The sequence below is a fragment of the Rhamphochromis sp. 'chilingali' genome (genome assembly GCF_963969265.1).
Source record: "Rhamphochromis sp. 'chilingali' genome assembly, chromosome: 2".
In the NCBI taxonomy this organism is placed as follows: Eukaryota; Metazoa; Chordata; class Actinopteri; order Cichliformes; family Cichlidae; genus Rhamphochromis; species Rhamphochromis sp. 'chilingali'.
The window spans coordinates 3104983-3131612 of NC_137930.1; the positions used below are offsets into that span (position 1 = coordinate 3104983).

Genomic DNA, 26630 nt, shown 5'->3' on the forward strand with positions numbered 1-26630 from the left:
CTCTAAAGTCTTTGAGACCTTTTTGAAAAAACTTGTTGGCAGGACATCTAAACAGCAGGAGGAGGAGTTCAGTTGACCTAGGATGTCCTCCAGGTCTTTGCTGTTAATAGGTTGAAACTGTTTCATGGTGTTTAAACAGTTTTTTGGTGGACACAGTACATATCCTGGATCTGCTGTTGATGTACCAATTGCTTGTCTAATTTTTTGGATTTTTTCAGTGAAGAATTTGGCAAAGTCATTGCAGGCCATGGTCGAATGAAGTTCAGCTGCCACTGACACAGGAGGGTTTGTTAGCCTGTCAACTGTGGAAAATAAGACCCGAGCATTATGGCTGTTTTTAGTGATGATGTCAGAGAAGTAGGACCTCCTTGCACTCCTCAGTTGTAAATTATAATTGTGAAGTTTCTCTTTATAGATGTCATAATGAACCTGGAGGTTTGTTTTTCTCCATCTGCGCTCAGCTTTCCTACACTCTCTTTTTTCATTTTTCACCAGTGTGGAGTTTCTCCATGGAGACTTTTTCCTTCCAGAGATAACCTTCACCTTAATGGGAGCAATAGTGTCCATTACATTTAACATGTTAGCATTGAAGCTATTGACGAGCTCATTGACTGACCCTCTGGGCATGTCAGGTGTTAATGGGAAGACCTGGTTAAAAATTGCACTACTGTGTTCAGTTATACACTGTTTTGTGATCACTGTTGTTGATATATTTGTGTGGGCTGAGATTTTACTTTCAAAGAAAACACAGTAATGATCAGACACGCCCACATCAGACACAGTAACCTTTGAAATGCTCAGGCCTTTGGAGATCAGTAGGTCAAGAGTGTGTCCTCTATTATGTGTGGCCTCTGTTACATGCTGAGTCAGCCCAAAGTTGCCCAGAGTGTTACTCAGGTCTTTAGTCCCTTTGTCCTGAGGGTTGTCCACATGAATGTTAAAATCCCCAGCAATAATTACACAGTCAAAATCAACACAGATCACAGACAGCAGTTCACTGAGGTCATTAAAAAAGTCTGTGCAGTATTTGGGAGGCCTGTAAACATTAAGAAACACAACTTTGGATGGGGCCTTCAGCTGTAAAGCCACATATTCAAAAGACTGAAAACTTCCAGGAGATAGCTGCTTACATTGAAATGATTCATTAAATAAGACAGCAACCCCTCCTCCTCTCCTGCTCGCCCTGACCTCACTGATAAAACTGTAGTTAGGAGAACAAAGTTTGCGAGTGTGTTCCAGACTGGAGGGAATAACTGTGACACTCTGTCTTCTCTTCCCTCTGTTTTTATTCATTATATTCTGCTTTGTATTGATTCACCGTCACAGAGCAGCACCTGGGGAAAACTTGTTTGCTGCTGGCTTTCCAGGATTCTGCAAACTCAGGTTTATGATTAAATATACAGTGAAACAGGGACTGTAACTGTTTAAATACTGAAAGATTAACTATGGGCTCAGCCAGAACAACATTTCCTGCCTACAGATATGTGCTTTGCTGCTCCGGCTGCGGCGTCCATCCAGGGAACAGCGCTGTAGTGCACAGAGAGTCTTTTAACACAGAGTTCATTTATTTTGTACACTTCTTTTCTTCCACCTGCTTGGAACTCTGGTATAAATCTGCAGATTAGAGAATAATGATCTGGCGACTCGGGTGTGCCTGTTTGTAAACCTCCGTTTGTTTAAATGGTCAGCAGGGGGCGACTCGTCGTATAGAAGCCTTTGGCTCATTTGGTACCTCAGTAATTACTTTCCCAGTGACCTTATAGACTCACTACGTCCAATATTAATGAATCTGGTGGGTATGCTTTTGGATGGTCACTACCATATGAGGTGTTCCGCAGATACTGGTAAGGATGTAAGGCTTCACCTCAGTTCAAGGACATCCGCTGCAAAAAGATAATTAATGCTTCTTTTTCTTTTGGCGTCTCCCTTTAGGGATCGCCATCTTCCTCCATCTCACCCTATGCCTAACATCCTCCTCTGTCACACCAGCCCTCATCATGTCCTCCTCTGAGGTCTTCCTCTTTTCCTCCTGCCTGGCAGCTCCATCTTCATCATCCTCTGTCCAATCTATCCACCCTCCCTCCTCTCCACATGTCCAAACCATCTCAGCCTCTCTGACTCTGAGCTGTCCCTCTGATGGACTCATTTCTAATCCTGTCCACCCTGCTCTCCCCTCAACAAAGATCTTAATATCCTCAGCTTTGCCACAGTATGCAAATTTTGTTCTTTATGATTCACAAGATTTTAAGCCGGATGCCCTTCCTGATGCAACCCTCCCCGTTCGTCCAGCCTCAGGACTGGCTCAAAGGGCACAGCGGCTCATAGCCCCCCTGTGGAGGGTTAATTTATATAAGTGAATATTTGTCAATTTAGTGGATAACCTTAACAGGATAACTGTTATTAATGGCAAACAAAACATTTCACGTATTCAGAGGCAAGGCAGGGCATGTGCAGTGTAGTTTTAAATGAATCTCGTGTTTTTTGAAGCATTGTCTGTGAAATAGTTTTGCATTCATAGTGAATTCAATAAGGACACCACGTCTTGCAGCTCTGACTTTAAGAGTGAAGCCGGGTCTGCTGCTTTCTGGCTGTTTCCACCAAGGACACTGAGATGCCCCGGGTGTCTCCCCCCCCAAGCAACCCCACCACCACCACAAACCCACAGCTCCCCCCCTCCTTCTGTCTCCCACACACAATCACAAACACAACAAACTCATGCTCACAGAGCAGAGAACCGGTCCACTGACCCGCAGTAGCTGTCAGATATTCCTTGCTGTCTCTCATGCAGATGAATCAGACCGCGAGAGAATGAGGAAGGACAGGGACAAGTGACAAGACTATCTGAGTAGACAAGACTTTGTGTTTTTCTTTTTAGAACAAAAACTGCTGTGGGCACGAAGGGGGAAATGTAGGATGATTGATTGAAGAAGAGCCTGGAGGATGACTGTGAGAAGGAAGACATGAGAAGAACTGCCCCGTTCAGTCACAGAAGTAATAAAATGTGCGTCGTAATGAGGAGGTTTTGTTTTCTGAAGGCCAGTAGCAGTCACCTTGTCATTGTGCATTATAGTGGTGCCCAGCATTACCCTTTTAGCAATCACTTACAGCACCGAGGGACACGGCGCAAGCAAAGAGAATGTCCTTCAGACTCTGTCATGCATTCAGCTCTAAGAAATAACACCATGATTCAGCACCAGCCAAATGAGACAGCGTGTGTTACAACTGAATGTAACAATGAGGAGTTTCTGCATTTTTGAAAAGCTTCTCCAGGACTTGTTTGGATGGCCCCGGCAGCTAACGTCACAGCTTGTGTGTGAAAGAAAACTGAAGCAGCTGCCGTCAGGACCACATGAGAAAAATCACTCCAAACAGAAGATGTCCAGTGATATTCACGTCGCAGCAGGCACACATCGCTTTGATGTTACAATGCCCACAACCCACTGTGGCATTTTCTCTGAAAAACACAAAAACAAGGCACCGCAAATGTCAGAGGGTCACAGAGTGCACTTTGACCTTTATCCAACTTTGTCTGCAAACACTAACACTATTTCCTCTTGCACTTATCTTGACCTGCAGCAGCAGGAAGTCACATGTAGACCTGGTCCTGGAAGAAACGCCTAATGAAAGCAGAACACTCACAGGAACACGGTCGTTTCATCTGGTCTGAGCTTCCAAGTTTGCAGATGCATTCTGTTGCTCTGTTAAGACTCTATCAAAGCTGAATTCATTATAAATGCAACGTCTGGAGCCGTGCATCAAATCTGTTTCACTTTAACGTAAATCTGAGAGACTAAGGCCAGGATAAGAGTCAAAGTCTAAGCTCTGGTTCTCTGAAATAATAAAGTGCACTCTACTTTTATTGTTATTTATGCATGCATTAGAATATTACTAACACTGAACAAATGTCCTACTTTTTAAGTACTTTTTAGTGCCGTTATAGGTCAACAGTTTCCCCGAGGCCCTTTTATATTGTAAGATGAAGACTGACCCGCAGGGTAAAAATAACATGAAAGCGTGATTTACACTTATAATAATATTTTTTTAGTTTTAACAGCAGCGCATACCTGAGGTTGACCCAAGCTGGCAACAGTTCATGGTGCATTAGTCACTGCTGTTCACTGCAAGCAGCACATCACGATTCCAAGCAGGCGCTGCTATAAACGACAGAGTTGGAAATGAACGTTTTGCTGTGTGTGACGGAGTAAGGAACGATTGCTGCTGTGATGCTGGATTCGTAAAATGGTTTCAATAGTTTGCGCTTTTCGAAAGTGACTCATCGTATTTTGACTAATATGTTAAAAGCCAAAATCCAGTCAGAAAACCAGAGATTAATGCACTTGAAGTAATAACCGAGCCCTGCGTATCGTTCGGCCCCCTATAATTTTAATATAGTTTGTACCAATGGGAAATGAGTGGCGTGCCTTTTATTAGCTTCCATGAATCATTCCGTGTACTACCTTTAATTTATGTGCTGGTGCTTGTGTGGCAGCTGAAATGAAAGTGTGTGACTCACGTTGGCACCTTATCAGTGAGATTAGCTTGACTGTGAAACACTGTGATGGATATTAGCGCTCAGTGCTGAACATACAAAGCTCTTCAGCTCACACAGAGAGCTCCGCTCAACATTAGTGTGATTGATCTGCAGAGTCAAAGGAGAAGTATTTTCATTTAGCACCAAATGGCATGCATGTTTGGGCGAGGGATATTAATCTCATAGAGTCCGACTCCTGATTGTGCATTGTGCCCACCCGAGAGGAGAAGCGAGCGTATGAGCTTATTTCATCCAAAGAAGGCTGAAATGCTGCCAGTTGGTTGCTGGTCACACTAAATGCTCGCAAATCAATGAAACAGCTCTTGGACACATTTCTAACAAAATCACAGAGCCTGATGTGCAAATCAACCAGGAATAAGCCCATTGTGGGCTTAATAAACCAGGACATGTGGTAGATTGAAAAGACAGCCTGGTGCTTAAAGCTGAAATGAATTTGGCAGATTCTTAGGACAACAGGGCAACTTAAGTGCTGCTTTGGCTCCAGTGTCAATAATGTGCAGAGGTATTCTGAACTAGTGGCAGCTGCTGAAGTGGAGGGAATACCTCTCTAATAAAGGAAGGAAGTGCTCTTCTTGTCCATCTTTCTCCAAGCTTGGCACATATACTGCTGCTGACACAAGTGCACCGAGGCTGTTTGGAGGCAATCACTGTGTTAAACCTACTACCTTTGTTGCTAGGCATCGTATTCAAAAGGGTGATTTGGGTTGCCCTTCTCTCTGGGTGCCCTTAGGGCTGGTTGACGTATACTAGATGTCCGTGGTAGCTTTGGACACTGATGCAGACTTTCTATGTTCTTCTTTTCTTTCTCTGTAACAGTATTTAAGCTTTTAGACTGGCACCAGAGGCATTATATGAGGAGGGTCATGCCAGTCACAGAATCCTGAATCTAAGGGACAGTTCTGAAATGCTAATGGTTGTGGGCGTCCTGTTCCTGCCCCAGAGAGCCAATCAGCAGCTGAAACAGATTATCCAATCATGCTAAACTGATGAAATCGCCCAGTAGAGATTCACACCGGTTTATGCTTTACGGAGACCGAAGCATGATCACACAACTATTGCAAACATAAGCAATCAACTTGTGATCTTGTTGCCTCTAGAAATGGATGCAGTGAAATAATAATGTGAAATCTGTTTGTGGCGATTAACTCCGATAAATCTGCAAAAATTGCAAATCTTCTTCCGTCTGTTGCAAATCTGTTACCGTCTACATACATACACAGAAATTCACATTAAACAAAAATTCACTTGCTCACATTCAGAGTCCGACCAGAGCCTTATATGTTCGTCTGGCTGCAAGTGTTTGGAGACAGGTTGCATTTTTAGTGGAAATTGATCACCCGTAGATTGAGGATGTTGCATTTTCAAACTCCGGGAGATCAGTTGGTTGCAATCGGATTCTGATGGCAAAAAAATCCCAAGAACACAAACACAATGACTGCGCAACCACAGTGGTGTCCTGTTTTTACTGAAGTGGGACCGAGCTATTAGCTGCGTGGTAACAGTGAAAGAACAAAGTATACGAGGGAGATGTACAGTGCAACTACCAGGGGAAAAGAAGCTTATTCAAACCTTATTTGGGGACACAGTCATAATTATTTTAACCATATTTTACTGGTGAGTCCATACACGTGTACTGGTGACAATAGAAATAAAAGCTAACTTAGATAATGCTTTAAAATCAGTAAGAAGATATTTTTAAAGGGCTGCTGAGCTGCTTCTAGAAGGATTTTGTATATGCTTCATGCTGCAGGAGTCAAACTAACCACTGTTTCAATAAACAGAGGTTCCCAACTCAACAAATAAATACCTGTTGCTATAGGCTGCACATTGCTGGACACCATATCTGCTGGCTTGATATCTCCGTTAAGCTTGATCGCCTTAAGATATTTAACAGAGAGACTGCATAGAAATAACTTTCCTTTAACCGCTTAACATCCACCAGGCCGCCAGTGACCTGTTACAGCTGGGTTGTAGTTATCTGGAATAGCGAAGGGGAAACCAGCTGAACTGCAGTGCTAAAATAAATATAAGGGAGCTGAACTGACAGGTAACATTTTGTAGTCTCTGAAACGGTGTCTGTTTAGCATGTAGCTAAATGAAACCTATTCCTAAGACTAGTTCATTGTAGAGCTGGGCGATAGAACGATAACGATATGTATTGCGAAATAACCTTTTCTCGACAGAAAAATTAAACTATTGCGATAGGCCTCATCTCTCTTGTACTCTTAAATAAAAAAAAGAACAGCCAATCCAAATTAAGTAGCGCAGAGCCGATCCAACCAATCACAGCCGCAGCGTCACGTGACTTGTTACGTACAGCACATGTGTATTTGTTTGGGAAGCAGCCAGCCGCCGTGCCGCCCGGGTAACGGAGGAAATGAGTGTGCTGACTACAGAAAAATCAACCGAGAGCGTGACCGAAGGTTACCGAAGAGAAAACAGATGATGGTTCCAATGCCGGAGAGATTGTCGAGCGGAAGAGCCATAGAAGTTCCGTAGTGTGAAGGTATTTCGGCTGTTTCAAGTCTGACAAAAACAGAGTAGCGTGCACTGTAAATTGTGCCGAAAGCAAGTCTGGAAATACAATAAAGCGGTGCAGCTCAGTCTCTGACTGGAAGCACTAATTCGTCATTCGGCTTTTGTCAGACTAAAGTAACTGTTAAAACTGTTTGAAAAGCTCAGCTATACAACAAGGAGAGATTGAGAATTTCCTTTTAGTTCTCAGTTTATTTGATATTGACAAAAGTTAGTCAGTTTTGTCTGTTATTCTGTAAAACAAACTAAGATTTATTTTTAGAATTAATATTTTAATATCTTCCTCTTTGGTCCTTCTTTAAGTTCAGTTAAAAGCTAAATGAATTTGAGGCCTTTTGCCTGGAATCAATACTGTCATGTGTGTTTCTGTGTAATATCTGTCTGTGTAAGCCTACATTATAACCACTACTTCTAGAAATCAAAAGAAATCAAACCTGTTCTCCTCCTTCAACCCTCACTAATTTTCCCTCTAAGAATTATTCACAGCTTTGAAAAACCGGCATTGTATCTTCTAAACAGGATTCAGTTCACTTTAATCCTTTAACCTTAACATAAAAATAACAGTTTCAGTTTTACCATATCCAAATGATCAAAAACCCCAAAAGTCCTAAAATGATCCTAAATTATTAAACAATTAAATTAATACACCCTAAACCCCCCTTTATTTTGATACATGAAATGTGTCAAAATACTATACAAAACTAAAAATGCTCAGTTTTCCCCACTCATGTTCCAATCTATATCATAAAATAAACTTAAAACAGAACAATTATCAGTCATGTGTTTCTTCAATTAATGGTAACATGAGTTATATCAAAAAATGTGTCCCCTTTAACATTTGGCATTCTCCCCACAATATACTATAATCCCATAATCTAACCCCAGTCAACAAAACAAAACAGAAATTTTCTCTGGTAAAAACAAATTGTTTGTCCACATTTATTCATCCTCACATTCACTCACACATTCACTCCATATTTTTGCTAATAGTGGAGCTTCCCGCGTCAGATTCTCCACCCTCAGCAAAATGAGCTCAGTCCTTTTTTATTTTCCATAGGAAAATATTTCTTTATGCTTTTGGACTGGATTGACTCGCATAAAATCCTTTTTACAGGGACTTACGACCTGAATAGTCCCCACAGGTAGCTTTCTCCTCAGCCAATTGTAATCTGGAAAGCCCCCTTATATTTGCTCTCCCCGAGAATTTGTCAGCGCTGTTGCAGGCCTGCTTAAAACAAAAATGAGAACAAATAGAGCTGATTATTAGCTCATGAGAACACAAAACAAAATCACCTGACAGGTTTTCTTTAAGTGCACTGTTACAAAATAATGGGCCCAATTCTAGACATGTCCATGTTTAATCAAACTCCCTTTATTAAAAACAAAAACAACAACAACTTCAACAACCTTAAGCACACAAAAGTTTTGCCATCACATAATTTCACCTCCTCAATACACCGAAAGTCTCATTAAAACCACACAATTTGCACACAAAAATCACCCCCTTATGCTCTTTAACATACTTAAATTCAGCATAAGACCCCCTTACAACAACATATCACTAAACTATAAATTTCCTACCCCAACCTGTACTCTTGTCTGCTATGCTTCCTCTTCTGAAAGTCACTTCCTCAGTCACACACACACACACAGGAAGTTCCTTCGTCACCACTCACTCCAACTAATTTGCATACTGAGTCATCTCTCAATGAGTTGCTGTAACAACAGAAACATATGTTTAAACATTACCAACTCATTAAATCATTTTATTTCTTTCTACAGTGATCACTACTTGATCACTCAGTACGAGAGAGCACTCCTAAGTCACTCTTTTTAAAACTACTTTAATCACCGTTTGTTTTCATAACTCACTCCCTTCGTCATATAACTTCTTTGAGTTATTCCTCAGCTTCAAACTCAAGTTTATTTCATTAACCATTCACACCATTCTACCACTCATACAAGTAGCAAACTGATCTTCATTGCGTATCTTTGTGTTCTAAGCCAGGTTTAATCAGTATCTATACAAATAATCATCATGAGCTTGTCTTGTCTTTATAAGGTTAATGCATTTTCTGTTTGTGTATGTTGCTTTTGCAGTGTGTCAGACTCCTTCATAATTCTCCACTTAAGCCGTCAGTTTCTTCCCCAAATTTACTAACCCTCATTTTGATTTCCCCTTAAATAACAGCATTCCTTGTCCTCAGCCAGAAGTTAGGGCTCCACTTGCCACTTACCCCCTCCGCCTTAGCCCAGCGGCTTTACCCTTGAGGTCCCGTCTTCTTCACTTCATCTCACCAGTGAGTCTGAGCTCACAGGGACTGAGTGAGGCCGAGTAATCATGACTGTGCCTGCCTTAGGTTGTCCCAGGGTTTCGAGGTGGGATCTTACCCGTCATGGGCTATCCAGCCTTCCATACTCGCCTGATACGGGGCCCAAGTGGGCAGGGGAGGGAACACACTGGCTCTGGAAATTAAAGGAGTGTAAGCTGCTTCCTTCATTGCATCTTATATTAAACTATCTCACTTCTGATTCCTTCCTAGAATAATTTCACATATGGCACTTTGTGTATGTGTGTTTTCTATTCATTAATGTAATTGTCAGTTATTTTCTCTCTTCATTTTACCTTCTTTTGTTTGTTTGTGACGTTCTACTTTAGTTCTACTAAATCTTGATGTAAAAACAATACACCCTTATTTCACGCACACACTCTGCATTTTGCCTACGCACACACTTCTCTCTCAGACTTCCTCTGTTCACACACCGCCTTGCACTCACTCTACTATCAACTTTCATAGTGTTATTATTATTTAGTATTTTGTACACCTCACACCCAATCCCTCAAAGCCTACTACTCACAGCATTCACACACTTAGAATCACTCAAAATATGCTTTCCTAAAAGTATTTTAGACATGCTTGTCATAATCAGAAAGAGCAAGTAAAAAACAAAAAACAATTGAAACCCCTATTAATTCTCACAGCACACACAAGAAATTGAAAAAATAAAACACACCAGCAACTATTGCTTGAGAGAAGGTACTGAAAGTAACCTGTTAATCTTAAATATACACAGTGCACTCTATATTTATCTATCTACATTCAAACTCAGTCAATTACTATACATCCACCACGGCAACTCAAAACTTTATTTATAACCCTCTAATGAACATAAATGGCATTTGAAACACACACTCAACAATGTTTGCAGCAGTATTTGTAAAACCAACTGTGACTTAAACAGTTCACTGCTTACTCATTTGCATTTTCACTCTCACACACACCATCTAAAAATAGCAGCAGGCAGTCAGTGCATTGCTGACTCGACACACAGAGATCTCTCACACCAAATTTTCTTATTCTATATTACAACGACGTCTTATATTTACAACCACTGTCAGATCTGTCAGCTTTAGCGCCTACACAATTTCGACAAATTTAAAATAACCGCCCAGCGGATAAACTCCCTGAGTTTTTTGCGACCAATTAACCAGTATCAGACTTTAACTGTTTCTGGCCTCATCTCTAAAATCCCTAACTCAATTTAAAAGCGTCAACCAACCCAAACTTTGCCTGAAGCTCTATTTTTGGCATTACACAGCCAAGGCTTACCCCGAAGTTTTAAGTTAAAGTTACACGCCCGAAGTCCAACTTCTTCTGACCAAAAAAGCGCAGACTACCGTTCCAAACGGTAAGGAGACTCTAACTCCTAGCTATTTTGGAGGTTCCCAAGTTCTCCCCGGTTGCCGACCGTACTAACCCTATTCGCCGATAGGTCAGGGCCAAGCGTCCTTGGCCGGGAGGGAGCGTTACCTCCGAGAACTGCACTTCCTAGCAGACTCTAACTGCCGTCCTAGAATAATTTATAATACTTTGAAACAACAATCAACACCCAACACAAGTGTATGACTGAGGCAGATCTACCCTGATGGACAATGGGGACTCTAACCCACAAAATGACCAACCAAGGTCTGACCTAATGACCAACCGGGACTTTAACCCACAAAATGACCAAATACCCTACCAAACTACTTGAGACTCTAACTCAATTTCTTTGGGACTTCAACCCAGTATTTAAACTTTTCCTGGCAGACTCTAACTGCTCTCGCAGACTCTAACTGCTTTCATTTCTTCTTAGCAGAACTCTAACTGCTTCAACTCATGAGATTTTTCATCAAAATCAAAACAGACATCCACCAGTAATTTCAGTGAGTAGACTTAAATTTTATCATATCCAATTTGGCACACTTTGGAAATAATTCAACAGGTAGTGCCTTACCTTTTGGATAAGCCGGCTTATGCCCACTCACTTCGACCACTGGAATTCATGTCTGCCCGTCAGACCACCTAAGACCAAATTTCTCCATCTACACCTCCAATTCTCCCTCCTCAACCACCGGACGAGCCCCCAAATGTTAAGGTTCAAAATTGAGGAGGGAGAGTACAAACCACCCTTGGTCCAGAAGCTCTTGGTCAAACAATGATTTTAATGACTACACACGTGTGGGAAGACACTCTGTACGCAGACAGCAAGTAGTCTTCGACTTAATCAAAGCATAAACAGATATTTTATAGCATCAGGGTTTGATTTACTGACGCCCCTTCATGCGTCACAGATACATTTTATACATAGATCAGATCAACACCACAATGACTTTTAACCCAGAAGATCATCTTCTATTTTCATGGCCGATTCCTCCGGTCAACCTTTCAATTCCTCTTTCTTGCCGAGAAGACAAGGACGGTTCCTCTTTTACCGAGACATGACTAATCTCTCTCTCCTCTAAATAAATCTAACTCGTGTGTGTGTGTGTGTCACGACCTCACATGCTCTTTCTCAATTCACCTGTTGCACTTCTGACCTTTCACTAGACCAGAGGCTCACTGAGACTATGTGTATGTCTTCTACTAAATAAATGTTTTAACCAAGAACCTCTACTTAAAACCTTAATATAAAATGACCTGATATATAAGTGTTTTGTAAGCATGTATTGCAATTCCTTCTATGTTCTAGTTTTCCCTCAGCATGTATCACCTGAACAGTCACGTCAGTGAAGCTTAAGACCTTTAAAGAACCTGAACATCAACTCAAATAAGCACAGATATGCAATGTGTACAAAATAGCCATAACTGCACCTGGAATACAAAGTTAACATCATCATAAACATCTTAAGGCCATCTTAAAGCTATCTGTTACATTGTTAAAGCAATGATCATACTGCAGATTATATTATTAATGCAATGGTAATAATGATGATTATTTAACAATAGCAGTAAAATAATTTCCCTGCTCCACAGTTTCTAAGTGGAATTGACAGTTTAGTCTGTTTTGTTTGTTCTATTTTGAAACTTAAATGCTTTAGCGGCTGCCTTTTGTGTAGTTTGCAATATTTGCCTTTATTTATCTGAAAAAGTCTCATGTTCCTTAAGTACATCTACCCTGTTGAACTTATTATGGGAAATAAATATTTAAATAAAAACAAGCTGCTGATTATTTCACATTTTACTTGTGAGCAACGGCACATTTAAATCTTACAAATATAGTTATTTGGCTTATATCGTGATAGATATCGTTATCGCCTGAAATGAAAAAAACATATCGTGATATGAAAAAATCTTATATCGCCCAGCTCTAGTTCATTTTCATGTTCGGGTTTCATGAAGGACAGTTAATTGCTTTGTGTTTGTAGGAATCTGCTCTTGTGTTTTTGGCACAGAGGCTTTGTCACAGCGTGTGAGGTTGTTGCACAAATTCAATATAAATATATACACGGGCAGAGTAAGTACACAGCTGAGGGTTAAACCCAATTATGTCCCCATTTGTTTTGTCACAGGGACTAGTCACAAGTACATAATTGCATCTAATCTAAGCATCATCGTGGCATAAAACATGATACGCCGAGGCCTCCTTGTTCACTGACAAGGCCAGACGCTCAAAGACCACAAAGGGACTCTTCAAAACACATTTTCTCTTTATTACACGATAGTCACAAAACTAATCAGCAGGAGTCTAAAAGTGGAAATATACCCGAATTCAAATGAAAATCAGCCCATGAAACTATTTGGTTCGTGGTGCCGAGTGTGGACTCCAGATGGTAATTCATTTCTGGGCCATATCGGCAGCTGTCTGTGGGCAACATTTGGTTTTGCCTGACAGCGGTGATTCACAGTGAGCACGGCTGCCTTGACTCAGCCAGATGCCAGGTGTGCTGTGACATTTGGCCCACGTCTAACCCAGAAAGCACTCGCTCTATGTCAAGCCTCTGCAGCTCGCATTGACTTTAGGCCTGTGTCTACATCTGCCCGCAGTGCCAAACCTGAGCATCAGGGTTAGGCCCAGATGTGTTCTACCTCTGGGATTTTCCTTTGGCTCAAATTTCTAACTTTACCTCCTTCTGTAGGCACCGTGACGCCATCGATCCTACAAGATTTTAGTGAAGAGGCAGAACGATGGTGTGCTTCAGCATACGCTTCTCCCAGTTTATTAATGTAAGCTGTTTTTCATCGTTGACTCCAAAGTCTGTGATACGATTTCTGAGTACTGTTGAATTCAAGTCTCCCCAAAGCCGTTTATTGTGTTTGTTTTGTTTTTAACCTTTTTCAGATTTGTTGCTGAATGTATTTGAGAGGCATATCTTTCTCCTCACACTTACTGGTGTCACGGTCAGCTCTGACAGCGTGAATGATTTCAGGGGCTCGGGTTGTGACGGTGAAACGGCTCCTCCGATTCCACCACCTGGCTTTTGTAGCTGTTTGCCTTTGAGTTTTGTCACTTTCTCCAGGCTACAATTACCTCTTTAATCTTTATGAACCTCTCTCTGTTTGTCTGGGTAAATGAGCTAAACCTCAGACTGATTTGAATGTCTGTATTTCAAGCAACAGTTTAACTCTTTACCGTACAGAGAACACAAAAGTCTGACATGTTTTAAATCCTCTCCTCTTCGTCTCTCTTCTTCCCTCCTTACAACAAACCTGCTGTTCTGCTGCTGTGTGCTAATTGGCTTCCCGAAGCGCCAGTAACAGAGTTTTTTCTCTCTCAGTGTCTCCAGGGTCTCTTCTTTTAGAGAACATGCATGCCCTTCTGTTCCTCTGATTATGCCCCCAGAACTCAAGCATATTGCACTCTTAAAGCAAACACACTGCTGCAAATGCAAATGTCTTGTTCAGACGAAGGAAAAAAACAAAACAAAAAACCTTCCCAATCTGTTTTTGTTGAATATTTTAAACGCAGCAAATGCTGATGTGTGCTAGGAGGGGGGGCTGCTGGACGGTATTGTTTTGGGGGTAGCAATTCATTTGCATAAAGATGACATTTCTCTGGATCTAATTTGTTTATTTCTTTCAACCAGGAATATGCCGAGGGTCACAGAGGAGGAAATGCCACTTGTTATTTTGTTTGCCTGTTTATCCCACAGCAGTTTTTACTGCCTGTTTAACATGATTTTAACTCGCATAAATCTAAAAACTCTTTGTTTTTGTGTGTGTGTTTGTCCAACCATATGTTCTGCACTTCAAACAGGTCATGTATTTTGCTTATTGATGATGATTCTCATAATGGCTGTGTAGCTAATCGGCTATAAAAAAAAAAGTCTTTTCTTTTCTCTAGTTATTATCTATTTTTTCCAGATTAAATAAAACTGACAACCACGAAAGTTTGCAGATCTTTCGTTCAGGAAGGCCGTAAGTCAAGCTAGGTTGAAACTTGAGGCTGGAGATTCATGAACACGTTTGTTTAGCATGGCTTTGTTCTACTATGTCTTTTGCCATAGATTTATATCAAATTGTGTTTGTTGTGTTCAGCTCTCACATTAGTGACTCTACTCTTTCTAATGGCTGCAATGATGCAACCTTGTGGCTGCAAAAAACACCTCAGCTGACCTCGATGAACCCACGTGAGTTCATGGACTCAGTCACTGCTTTCATTTTCTTACAGATTTACAAATTCAAAAACGCAGAAATATTGTGTTTTACATCTGATTGCCTCGAGCCCTTATGACATCATCCCCACTGTGCACTTGAACATATAAAAGTGATGAGCACCTCTTTCGTTGAATTTTGAGTGTTTTAATCAACTTTGTTGCATCTGTGGTGTTCCCGGTCAAGAGTGATAGGAAATGAATGGGCACCCACCCCCCACCCCCCCTCACCTTTGGCCGCTGACCCCCTGAATGGCCCACTGAATGACAAAATGAAAGGCCCACTTTTACGACTTACTGAACAACCCACTGAACTGAATTTGGTGGTGAAAAATGTTTCTTATGTTAATTTAAGAGCTGTTAAAACTGGTCACTTGTGACCAGGAATACTAAAGTAAGGTGGTGGGGGTGCACACAACAAGAGGGTTGTAAGTAAATTATTAAGTTCAGTTGCGAATAATGGTCACTATAAGGGTCATAAAGGAGGATTGTTCAGGTCAGTGAGTGTATGTTTCACAGGGAGAACCAACTCCCTTTACAGAAATAGACTGAACTACTGCTTGTTTGGATAAGTTTGGCCATAATGCAAGGTTGATGTGGGCTTGTTTTGCAGTCACATGATCTGGGACGTGACTTTGGGTTCAGTGAGTTGACCGTGAACTCCTCTGTACACCAAAATATTCTAGAGTCAAGGTGCTGCAATGGCTCAAACTCCGCTGTAACGGTAAAGAAGTGGGGCTACAATTCCTCCATAATGCTGCGATAGATTCCTTATGAAGTCATATAGAAAATGTTTACTTCAGGTTATTCCTGCTAAAGGAGACTCTACAGCCTGTTCTCCTGTGCAACTTTCTTCATGATGATCTATGGAGTAGTTATTGTTATTGATAAACATAAGCTGGCCATTAAATCATTAAATTATGGCATCCTGCTTCTTTAATCTCTTTTTGAACTTTGTTAAATTTTTTCAAACTCTTTTAGAATTAGAATAGAATAGAATTCAACTTTATTGTCATTGCACATGCACAGGTACAGGGCAACGAAATGCAGTTTGCATCCATCCAGAAGTGCTTTAGTGATATAGATATATTACAATATATATTAGCAATAATATAGATATGTGAGTATATTACAGAAATGGGTCTATTATGGTATGTTATAATGTACACGGTATGAAGTATGTTGTGAATATTCTATAACTATAAGTATGTACAGGCTGTAGTGAGTACAAGCTATGGACAGGATATGGACAGGATATAAATATGAAAAACTATACAGAATATGAAATAAATAACTTTACAGAATCTGAGATATACAGCTATACAGAAATGGGAACTATGCAAGTTGTAAACAGTTGTAGGATTAAAGATTATCGAATGTACAGAATGATTATTTACACAGAGCTATACAGTAGTGCAGTTAAGATAAGTGAGGGTGTAGATAGTTTCTACAGAGGCTATAAAGTGCTGGTGGTTGTGAGTGGTGGTTCACTCCATGTTATTATTGTGTGTTTGAGGGTACAGTTGTCCATTGTGGGTGTTTGTATGTTCAGTCCATGAGTTTAACGTGGGTCAGATGTCAGGAGGCAGAGTTCAGGAGTCTGACAGCTGTGGGGAAGAAGCTGTTCCGGTACCTGGTGGTCTTAGTCCGGAGGCTCCTGTGGCGCCTCCCAGAGGGCAGGAGGGTGAAGAGTCCATGTGATGGGTGACTGGGGTCTTTGATGATTTTCCCAGCCCTTTTCAGACACCGCTTCCTGTAGATGTCTTTTATGGCAGGAAGTGGTGCTCCGGCGATGCGCTGGGCAGTTTTCACGACCCTCTGCAACGCCTTCCGGTCCGAGGCAGAGCAGTTCCCGTACCAGACTGTTATACAGTTGGTCAGGATGCTCTCGATGGTGCAGCGATAGAAGTTCACCAGGATGTCTGAGGACAGGTGGTTCTTCCTCAGAGTCCTCAAGAAGAAGAGGCGCTGGTGAGCCTTCTTGACCAGCTTGGAGCAGTTGGTCGTCCAGGTGAGATCCTCGGAGATGTGGACTCCCAGGAACTTGAAGCTGCTCACACGCTCCACAGCCGTCCCCTTAATGTGGATGGGTGGATGTGGGTCAGCATTCCTCCTGTAGTCCACGATGAGCTCCTTGGTCTTCTCGGTGTTAAGCAGCAGGTTGTTTCTGTCGCACCACTCAGCCAGACGATCCACCTCCTCCCTGTAGGCGGCCTCATCGTTGTCACTGATGAGGCCAATCACCGTGGTGTCATCTGCAAACTTAATGATGGTGTTGGAACCATCAGCAGGTCTGCAGTCGTGGGTGAAGAGGGAGTAGAGGAAAGGGCTCATCACACAGCCTTGTGGTACACCGGTGTTCATTGTGATGGTAGATGAGCAGTGGTTATCCAGCCGGACATGTTGGGGGCGGTTGGTCAGGAAGTCCAGTAACCATTTGCAGATGAGGGAACTGATACCCAGGTCTGTCAGTTTCCTGATGAGTTGTGAGGGGTGGATTGTGTTGAATGCTGAACTGAAGTCTATAAACAGCATTCTGGCGTAGGTGTTGTTGTTGTCCAGGTGTGAGAGGACAGAGTGCATTGCGATGGAGACTTAAAGTTTAAAGTGTAACAATGGTCGACAGGAAGAGTAGCTAAACTTGTAGCTTTTGCTTTCCCTAATAACAGAATCATTTCCCCGAGCATACAGTAAGTGTTTAGCTTACCTTGGCAAACTGTGCTCACACTACACTGGTGGAAAGTGAATTTAGAAGAACAAGGAACATAACGACTGACAAAACACTGCATAATCAAGCAGGTGTTGTGTCTGATTGGTGTTATCGCGTGACTTTCAACTTGATGCCAGCGGTTTTCATCTGTTCTTGGACGGCTGTTTGCACGCTTTGATTTATCGTCTGTTTTTGAATTGTTCCTTTCATTTGCTGTTTTAACAAGTGGGGGTGTGAGGGTGGGGGTACGTTCAAGCAGGCACGTGTATGTTCTGAAGCGGCCAACGTTCTCTCATCTCACCATGAAACAGATCCAGCTGTTTTCAGAGTAGAACGAGCACATTCGAGAACACAGTATCATCTGTGTATGATAAGAAAATCTCTCCTCGTCTTGCGTCTCGTTTATTTTAAGAAAACTTTTCCGAGAAATGTCTTTTACAGCAATCATATTGTCCCGATCATCCTCTCGTATGAGACAATGAAACCTTATCAGTGCTGCTGTAATGTAATTAGTGGAGCAGTGGAGCCGTCTGTTGCAGCAGGGAGCCATATGGATTTACAGGAAGACCCACTCAATCTGTATTGATTTCTGAAAGTGAGCGATTGGAGAAACCAGACTTCAGTCGAGCTTCGATCAAAACGTAGAATTCCCTCTTGTCACGAACAATTCCCGTGGTGTGTTTTTTAAGGACACACTTGTTCCCGTGTGTGTTGGCATCACAGTATGTGCGTCTCCCCTGAGAGCCATTATGGATAATGTTTGTGACTGAGCTGAAGAGAGAAACGAGATCTGCTATCTTTGCACGCCCGCACAGACACAGTATGTAGACTGTGAGACAGACAGGAAGAAGGGATGGAAGTCATTTGTAGCGGCCATCGCACTATGAAGACAGCGTGATGGGGAGAAAATGATGGCAGATGGTTTTAAAAGGTTGTTAGCATGGTAAAGGAGGGAAATGGCTTCATAATGGAATCTGCCTCTCTGATCTTTAATCTGCAGTCTGTCAGATTTTGAGTCAGAGAGACGGCGCAGAGAGGGAGAAAATAAACACACACTGGATTATTCCACAGTAATATATATATATATATATATATATATATATATATATATATACCAGAGGCCTGGGAGCTTGAGGGTCCTGCGCAGTATCTTAGCTGTTCTCTGTCCAGAAGAGCGCAGTCCTGGGAACAGCTAAGATACTGCGCAGGACCCTCAAGCTCCCAGGCCTCTGGTAGAGGACCCGAGCTTGAAGGATAAACCGCCCGCAGGGGCGTGCTGGGTGTTTTTTATATATATATATATATATATATATATATATATATGATTATACCTGCAAATGACAGAAAATGAGCATTAGGGTGAACAGCAATAAAGCCAGTGGGAAAGTGTCAAAACTCCTAATATTAAATATTAAGTGAAAAAATATTTTCAGCCTCTTTCTAGAAAGCTGTATGGCAGTGAATTTTATATAAATCACCCTTTTAAACTGGCGTTGACCTCCTAGCGCTCTGCTAGACCACGACTCTGTTAATTCGAGGACTGAACTTCATCTCACGATTTTCTTTGGAGTTTTGGGACCTGAAAGAAAACAATGAAGTGAATTATTTGCTTGTTCTGCATACAGACCTTCCAAATGATTTTTAGAGTTAGAAGTAGCTGATTGCATGAAATAAGTGTATGACTGAAATGTGCACCATATATAAAGACTGACACCCAGGTTTCAGCATGCAGTGACAGCGAGCACATGCTCAGCCAACCGCTCATAATGACTGCAACACATCTGTTTTTCAAGTAGCAGCTCCAGCAACACTTCCAACTCGTCTTTTTAGGCTCTGTGGTAGTTGGGGTGATTTCTGTTGTTTTTTCTAATTCTCTGGACATATATGTGTGCTGTCTCCTTCCCCCCGCATTCTTTATGCTAAGCTAGACTGAACACTATCCCAGCTTTCGCTCTGTACTACACATGAGATTACTATTGATCTTCTTATCTCACTTGAGGAAATAAAGCAATCAGGTATTTCCCAGAATGTTGAACTACTGTTGTTCCTGAAATCCATCTGCGCTTGAGAGACTGCTGTTCTCCTCCAGTGCCGGGCTGCTCCTCCTCGCGCAGGAAGTGCCAGATATCGTGCGGCGTATCGTTCTGTCTGCGACACCTCCCTCTCCTCTGGAGACAGAGGTTTGATTGCTAAAAATGCCCCGATCTAAACAGATGTACGAAGCCAGCAATGCAACAAAATCCACTTGTAAAAATGGCTAACGCGTCTGCGCCCTCTCACTCTGCTGTAGTTCGCTGTAAGTACAGATCTGACTTGTCCAGGTGTGATCCATTAAACACATTATTCATACCTGAGGGGAGAGGAGGAAGACAGAGATCACCATCTGCTCACAGCTTGATTAAATTAATCATGTGTGAACTCTGGCACAAAGGCCCCCATCCCTCCCTCTCTCGCTCTCTCTGTGAGACATCACGCTCTCTCTCTGTCAGTATGTGTCGTTGTATAATAAGCAGCGAGAAACTTCGGGGGAAAAGCTAGTTGCCCTTTACTTTGGGGATCTGCAGATGGGCTCCCGTTTTGCCCCAGCTGGGGACCACACAACATTTTGCAAATGACTCTTGTGCGAGCATGCTCTTGGCAACACAATCAAACGCATAGCAAGCTATGGAAAAAGCACTTTTTATGAGTCATCTCTCGCTGTGATACGAAAAAGAAGCCGTCGTGTGGTTTGAAGGGGACTTGGAGTCAATACAAAAGGCAAATGAATTGCCTGTGTTTTCCCTTATGCCTCTTTAAATATTGGAACACAAAAAGCTTTCGCGGGGAGACAATGTTGCGGGGCTTGCAGAGCAAATGAGATTCTCTCCACGAAAACAAATTCTTTCAAATCCTCGGGTGTGTGTGGGCGCATGTTTGTGTTACAAGCGCAAAGCCTGCTGGGATAGGTTCCTGCAAAACAGCAGTGTTTCGGAGCAGAGCTGATGAGCAACTTGAAAGTACACAGAGGATGTGCGGAGGACTAATTGAGTGTTTTTTGGGGGGGTTTACATCCACGCATGGTGTTTTGCAAATCGGGCTCATGTCCCATTTAAGGTCTTCGTCGGTTTAAGCTGTTTGTATCCCACACAGTCAATGGGGTTGAATGAACACAAGGCTGCTGATTTTACACTGAGATTTAACGCAGAGAATGAAAAACAAGCATTCCAAGCATTTCATTCCCTCAAAATAACAGCTGATTGCTAATAGGATGCAATCTGCAAATCCTGAATCTCCTTTTTGTCGTGACATCATTCAATTATTCCTCCCTAAATAAGATCCAGCTCTGAATCATCATCACAACCCTCCAGCAGTTCCACTCCGCGCTAACGGCCCCGTACTTGTGTGCTAATAATAGCGACTCTGTCCTCAAAGACGTCTCCATCACTTTAGTTATGAGCATTCTTCTTCTGTGTCTGGATTATTTTATTCTCCGTTCTTCAGTGGATGTTTGCGAGTCGGCGTTTGGTTGGAAGATTGACAGCCAAAGGCACAAACAGATCCAGACCCAGACTTTGTGCAGCTGTGATATTCCTGGATTTTGTTCGCAGTTCAGTTTAGACTTTAAAATCGTTTTAGTAACTCTTTAGCCCTTTTACTGAATTCCACTTCCCTCTAAAAAACTGCCATCCAGCACTTCATCTCCTCATCTACCAGCCGACTGTCAATCAAACCTCAACTGACAGCCCAGCTGGTGAGCTCTCACGGATCGTGCTGTTACCCAACCGGTGTTTGAGCGACAGCAGCGTGCTGGAGGTGGCCGCGTTTTCCATCATGCCGAACGAACACCGCATTTTTACATGACATGATCATCGAAACAGAATAGTGCTTTGGAGTTGTTATGTTTTGTATTTTCAGAAATGATGCCGGTAGCAGCTTTGGTGATGAAGAAACTGTCAGAATGTGTCTGAAGCAGCTTTTAGGAGGAGTTCAGCAGCAGTAATGGGTTGTTGTTGTATTTCTTCCGAACTCTATAGACTGTTTATACAAGATAGATGCAGCCACGCTGGTATCCTCCAGTTTCGTGGCCCTGTTGTGAAGCCTCATGCTGTCTGTTTTGCTATTATCGTGTTGGTTTTGTTTTGTTAAATGTGACGCAGTGAGGAAGAAGGATGGTTGGTAATGACCTTCTTTATCATTCAGGACATCATGCTGTATTGTTTTAAGACTTCAAACTAGCACTAGAGCCCATAAACCGATGCAGAAAGTGTTTACTGAGGTCATAAAGTAAGGGAACTGAGCCTGGCGTTCCCACAGACTTCTTTTTCACCTGTAGGTACGTCAGTGTTTGGCTGTCACGGATCTACGAGGCATCCGATTCCCCGACTATAAACTCTTGCACAGTTTTACATTGGGGCCTACAGCTTGTCTTTTATTCTGATTAGAGGCAGTTAGAGCGGTTAAGTCAAGGGAATACCCTTCAGGAGGAAATATTCTGATTAGTTTTAGACCACCGTTATTTTTTTGACCTGACGACAGTTGATGCTGCAGACACTCAGCTAAACAAATGTGTTTTTCTAATTATTTTATGTAATAACAGGTTTCTAAATATGTTTTCTAATAACCAAGTAGCCTTTTAAAATGATGATTAGCATTAGGTAACACAGTGTGCCATTGAAACACACTCGTGAAAAAGCTTCTACATAGGTTCAAATATTCAGTGATTTACTAATAATGATGTCGTTTTGTCATATTTGATTAATTTAATGTAATTTTTCTGTTACTTTACTTTAAATAAAGGAACATTTCTTAGAGACCGCCGCTATATATATATATTCACGTTGTTCGTTCGAGCTTCAGTAAAAGTGGATAACAATAGATTTCACATCCAAAATATACAAAATCAAACATTTGCAACCCCTTGTCCAAATAAAAGTGTTTATAGAAGAGAGATTCTATATTTTTGGTAGTCATTCGCACATTGTTTACAGTGATTCTAATCTGGAATAGTCCTGCTCTCAGTCCTGATTGAGGCTGATCTCAGCTCTGATTGCAGAGGTTGTGCTGAGGCTGGAGAGCCGGTTGCAGCATGCAGCCTGCTGAGCCAATCGTATGTCAATTTTGCATAAAGTGACTGGAGGACAAGGTGAGCCACTTTGTCACCCAGCAGTGCGTCTCATTTCTAATCCATTAGGTTGTAGGGAGTCCAGCTCTGATGCCCTCAGGTTTGCAGGAAGTGTGTGTGTGTGTGTGTGTCATGGTGTCTGTCTGAGCTAATAAAAGTGTGTCTCTCCACAATCTGGAGAGACAAAGCTCAGGGTTTCCTAGTTTACAGATGCCTGGGGATGAATACCTTCTGTCACATCCCTTTTATCCTTGTTCTCCTCATCACTTTCTCTGCCTCTCGCCCTCTCCATCACTCTCTCGTACCTCACTCAGCATCCTGTCAGCACTTCTTTGTCCTTTGTGTTTTGTGCTCTTGTCATCATTATTTTTTGTTCCTCCTGTCTGTTTCTTTCTAGATTCCATTTTATTAGATTAGTAGATGACATTTTCCTCCTTTGCATCACCAAAGCTTCTTTTTAAGGCCATAAATGCTGATTTTCTTTTCAAATTGTGTTACCTCACTCTCATTCTTTTCTGGATTTGTGCATTGTGTTGTGTGTAGCTGAGCAGATATTGATGTGGCGCCAAGTTCCTACGCCCCACAAGGGTACGACTGGACAAAGTTGCACTGTTTGCTGCAGCAGTGCAGACGTATTTTTAAATTCGGTTGAATTTTAAAGCATATTTCTCGTCCCAGCCCAGGTCCAACGGTTTCATCCTGATACCTAATGGCAGCCAGGGTGGCGTTGCCAAACCTGAATAGGCCTGTGTATCCCTCCGCGGATATGCAATCACTGATCCATCACTAAAGCCGTCACACTTACAGACAGCACAATGTTCTCCACACACATGCTCAGGGTGAACCTGCTCTCATTTGTGGAAATCACAGGGTGGCAATGGTGGAACTGCTAGTTCTGGTATTCTATGGCAGATGAGCTCAGGGCCCACTAGATGGCGTTGGGCTCTCTGCCACCTTCATTGACTTTGTTTATAATTTTGGTGGCTTAAGGGCCCTCTACGGCCCTGTCTATCTCCTGGAATCTCCTCCATGCTCGTGAGACTCTGTAAACATGAGGAGGAGAAAATGTCAGTGGCCTCCACCAGTAAAACCATTCCTGCTTTGGGGGTTGTGACATTGTTGCCCCTCTAGAGCTCCTGTTGTTAATTTCACGAACACCAAAGCAGCTGATACCGATTAACACCCCCTCTGTTACTGACCAGATCAATACCCCAGAACTTTACCTGACTTGATGCTGTTCTCTGATTAAAAAGTGTTCCATTGATGTTTATCAGTCATGTTTAAACAGCATATTTGGCCCTCAGATTTTCCTGTGGAAATCCACAGTAAATGACACACACACACATTCCCACACTTGTAGTACGCTAAATTTGACTTTAATATTACACTGTCACACGCCGTCAGCACTGTGTCCCTGTTGCACCTACATCATTTGTACAAATATTACACTTGGTACTGTATAATACGCACACGGACACAACCTCAGCATTGTCCCACTTTATTCTCCCTGACGTCTTGTACAGAGCTATGATGTGCCCTCCAGCTGTGCTGTAAAGGGTAGCTTGGTCCAACTGAATTAGTAATGAGGTTTGTCTAACACAGTGCAGTGCAGGTCACAGCACACTCCCTCTGCTCATCTGTTCTCAACCCGAGCACAGAGTACACACACACGGGTTCAATCTGCCATCCATCTTTCTTTTCCCCTCTCCAGCTTTTACTTTTTTTGTCTGTTCTGAAAAGCACAATGCATTAACTAAATGCATCAGTGAATATAAATGGCTGCAAATGAGGTGACTTAAAACTCTTAAAAACTTTGCATGACTCAGAATGCATTTGTGGCCAAGAAAAATGGAACACCGAATCATTTGTAGTGCTTTTAGGGTGCTTATTATGAGGCTATGAGTGGACTTGGAGGGAGGTGCCATTTCACCCACGAGGGCACTGAGTATGTTATTACCAAAGGGGGAAGTACTGCTGTTCAAAGTAATAAAAAAAAAGCCATTTGCTGCAGGAAGGAGGCACTTCACAGTCCTCCACTGAGGGCTGAAAATAGAAGTAGAGATAGTCGGCTGGTTGGAGTCAAAATCTTAAAGTCAAACTGCAGAAACCAAAATTAAACCTGTGGAGTATGTTACTGTGATGTGCCATAATTACCCGTGATAAAAGCATCCCAGTCTGGAGAAAACTCCTGTATTTAAAAAAAAAACCCCCATCAGAACATGAGCCAGTCACGATCACGTGATGGAGTTTGTGTTTTGTTAGTCATCTCCTCTAAAGAAAAAGTGACTAAAGAGCTCAAATGAGTTCTTGGACAATTTTTGCACCTCTGCTTTTTTCACGAACATAGAAGTGAATAATTTATCACCTTTCAGGTGTTTGAAAATGTATCACCATTTCTTGTTGGACATTTGTTTTTCCCTTTTCTTTTTACCTCCACAGAGAAGGTTGTGTTTTTGATGCGATAAATGTGAGAGCTCGAAATGTTTTAGTCAATTCTGATGAAACTTAGTAGGGGTGCAGAGCGGGGTGATGTTAGCAATCCTTCAAAATTCAGCTTACATCCACTGACGTCTTCAATGTCACCTTAATAACAAATCACTACATATTGCCCATCACTCCTACATAGTATTCTTGTAATCCCAATAAACCTGTCATGCTATCCTGATCTTGATCAATGCAGTTTTGTTTGTTTTTTTTTAAATATGAGGAGCAGAGTGTGACCCTCCTCTTTTTCAGGCTTTTTTACATTTGTCTTTGGTTGGACATCATGTTCGGTCATGTGTTGATAACTTGCCCAATATGTGACTTCAGTTCAGTACAAAATTATCCCATACATAAAGGATATTGTCTTATTAAATATTTAATGCAGACCAGTGCAGTTGGCAATGTCGCACATAGTTTGGGGGGCAAAGAGACAGTGCAACACAATATCTATAAAAGATGTGCAGGCTTCAAATGAGCACGCTCAAAGCTCAGACTTTCACTTGAATTCACTTTCTGCTTGAAACTTAAAAAAGTGGAAAACATTCACCTTCAAAGTAACATTTAAAAAGGAGCTTTTACTTTTACTAAATGATCTGTTTCTGGTTTGTGTCACACTTTTTCACTCTTGCCGTGAGTAGTTTGCAGACGAGTCACTGTCTTCCACGCAAACCAAGGACGACCCCGTCAATTTGCCGGCAACCACTTCCACAGGTCCAAGAATACACGTGCCGATGCTAAAAAACGATTAGGATCGGGGGATTTTGGCGAGGGCCACCAGGTTTTAATTAGTTTAAAATTGGTTTAAAACAAATTTAATTAAAACCACCAGGTTTTAATGCGGCGGCAGACTGGTGCACCCTGAATCCTCAATCATAACAAGCTCTTGGGTGATGAGTTGCAGTCGTGATGATGTTTAGTGTTCAGTTGGAAGTTGTAGATGAGAACTTTAAGCTTACCAACTTTCCCTTGTTGAGCAGGAGGTACTAAACGTTGTCACCTTGTGTGAAATACAAACCTGGCACAGCACAGTGGGTCCTGCCAAATGTCAAATGTCTTACAGCGTGACAGCCCAACGCTACAGTACGTGGGCTCCATGAAAAGGGGTTTAAAAAAGTGAGTAGCAGGTTATAAAAGTTGACAGCGCTTTGAGCAACTGTCAACCGCTGTCATGGGAAAAGAAAACAAATACTTTTTGATCTTTTTGGAAAATTGAATTAATTCATATTTCTGTTTTTTATTTTGTTTGAGTTTAACTTCAAGCATTCAAACCACTGTGGTGTATATTACACATTCAAGATCGTGACTTCCATGCTGGAGTCTCGTGGCTCGGTGT

At 42.0% G+C, this 26630-nt stretch overlaps 1 protein-coding gene across 2 annotated transcripts in view; it reads left to right on the forward strand.

Moving 5' to 3' along the window:
- Positions 1-26630, forward strand: part of LOC308392026 (polypeptide N-acetylgalactosaminyltransferase 18-like) — a 188852-nt gene that overhangs the window by 78875 nt on the left and 83347 nt on the right. The window lies entirely within an intron of this gene.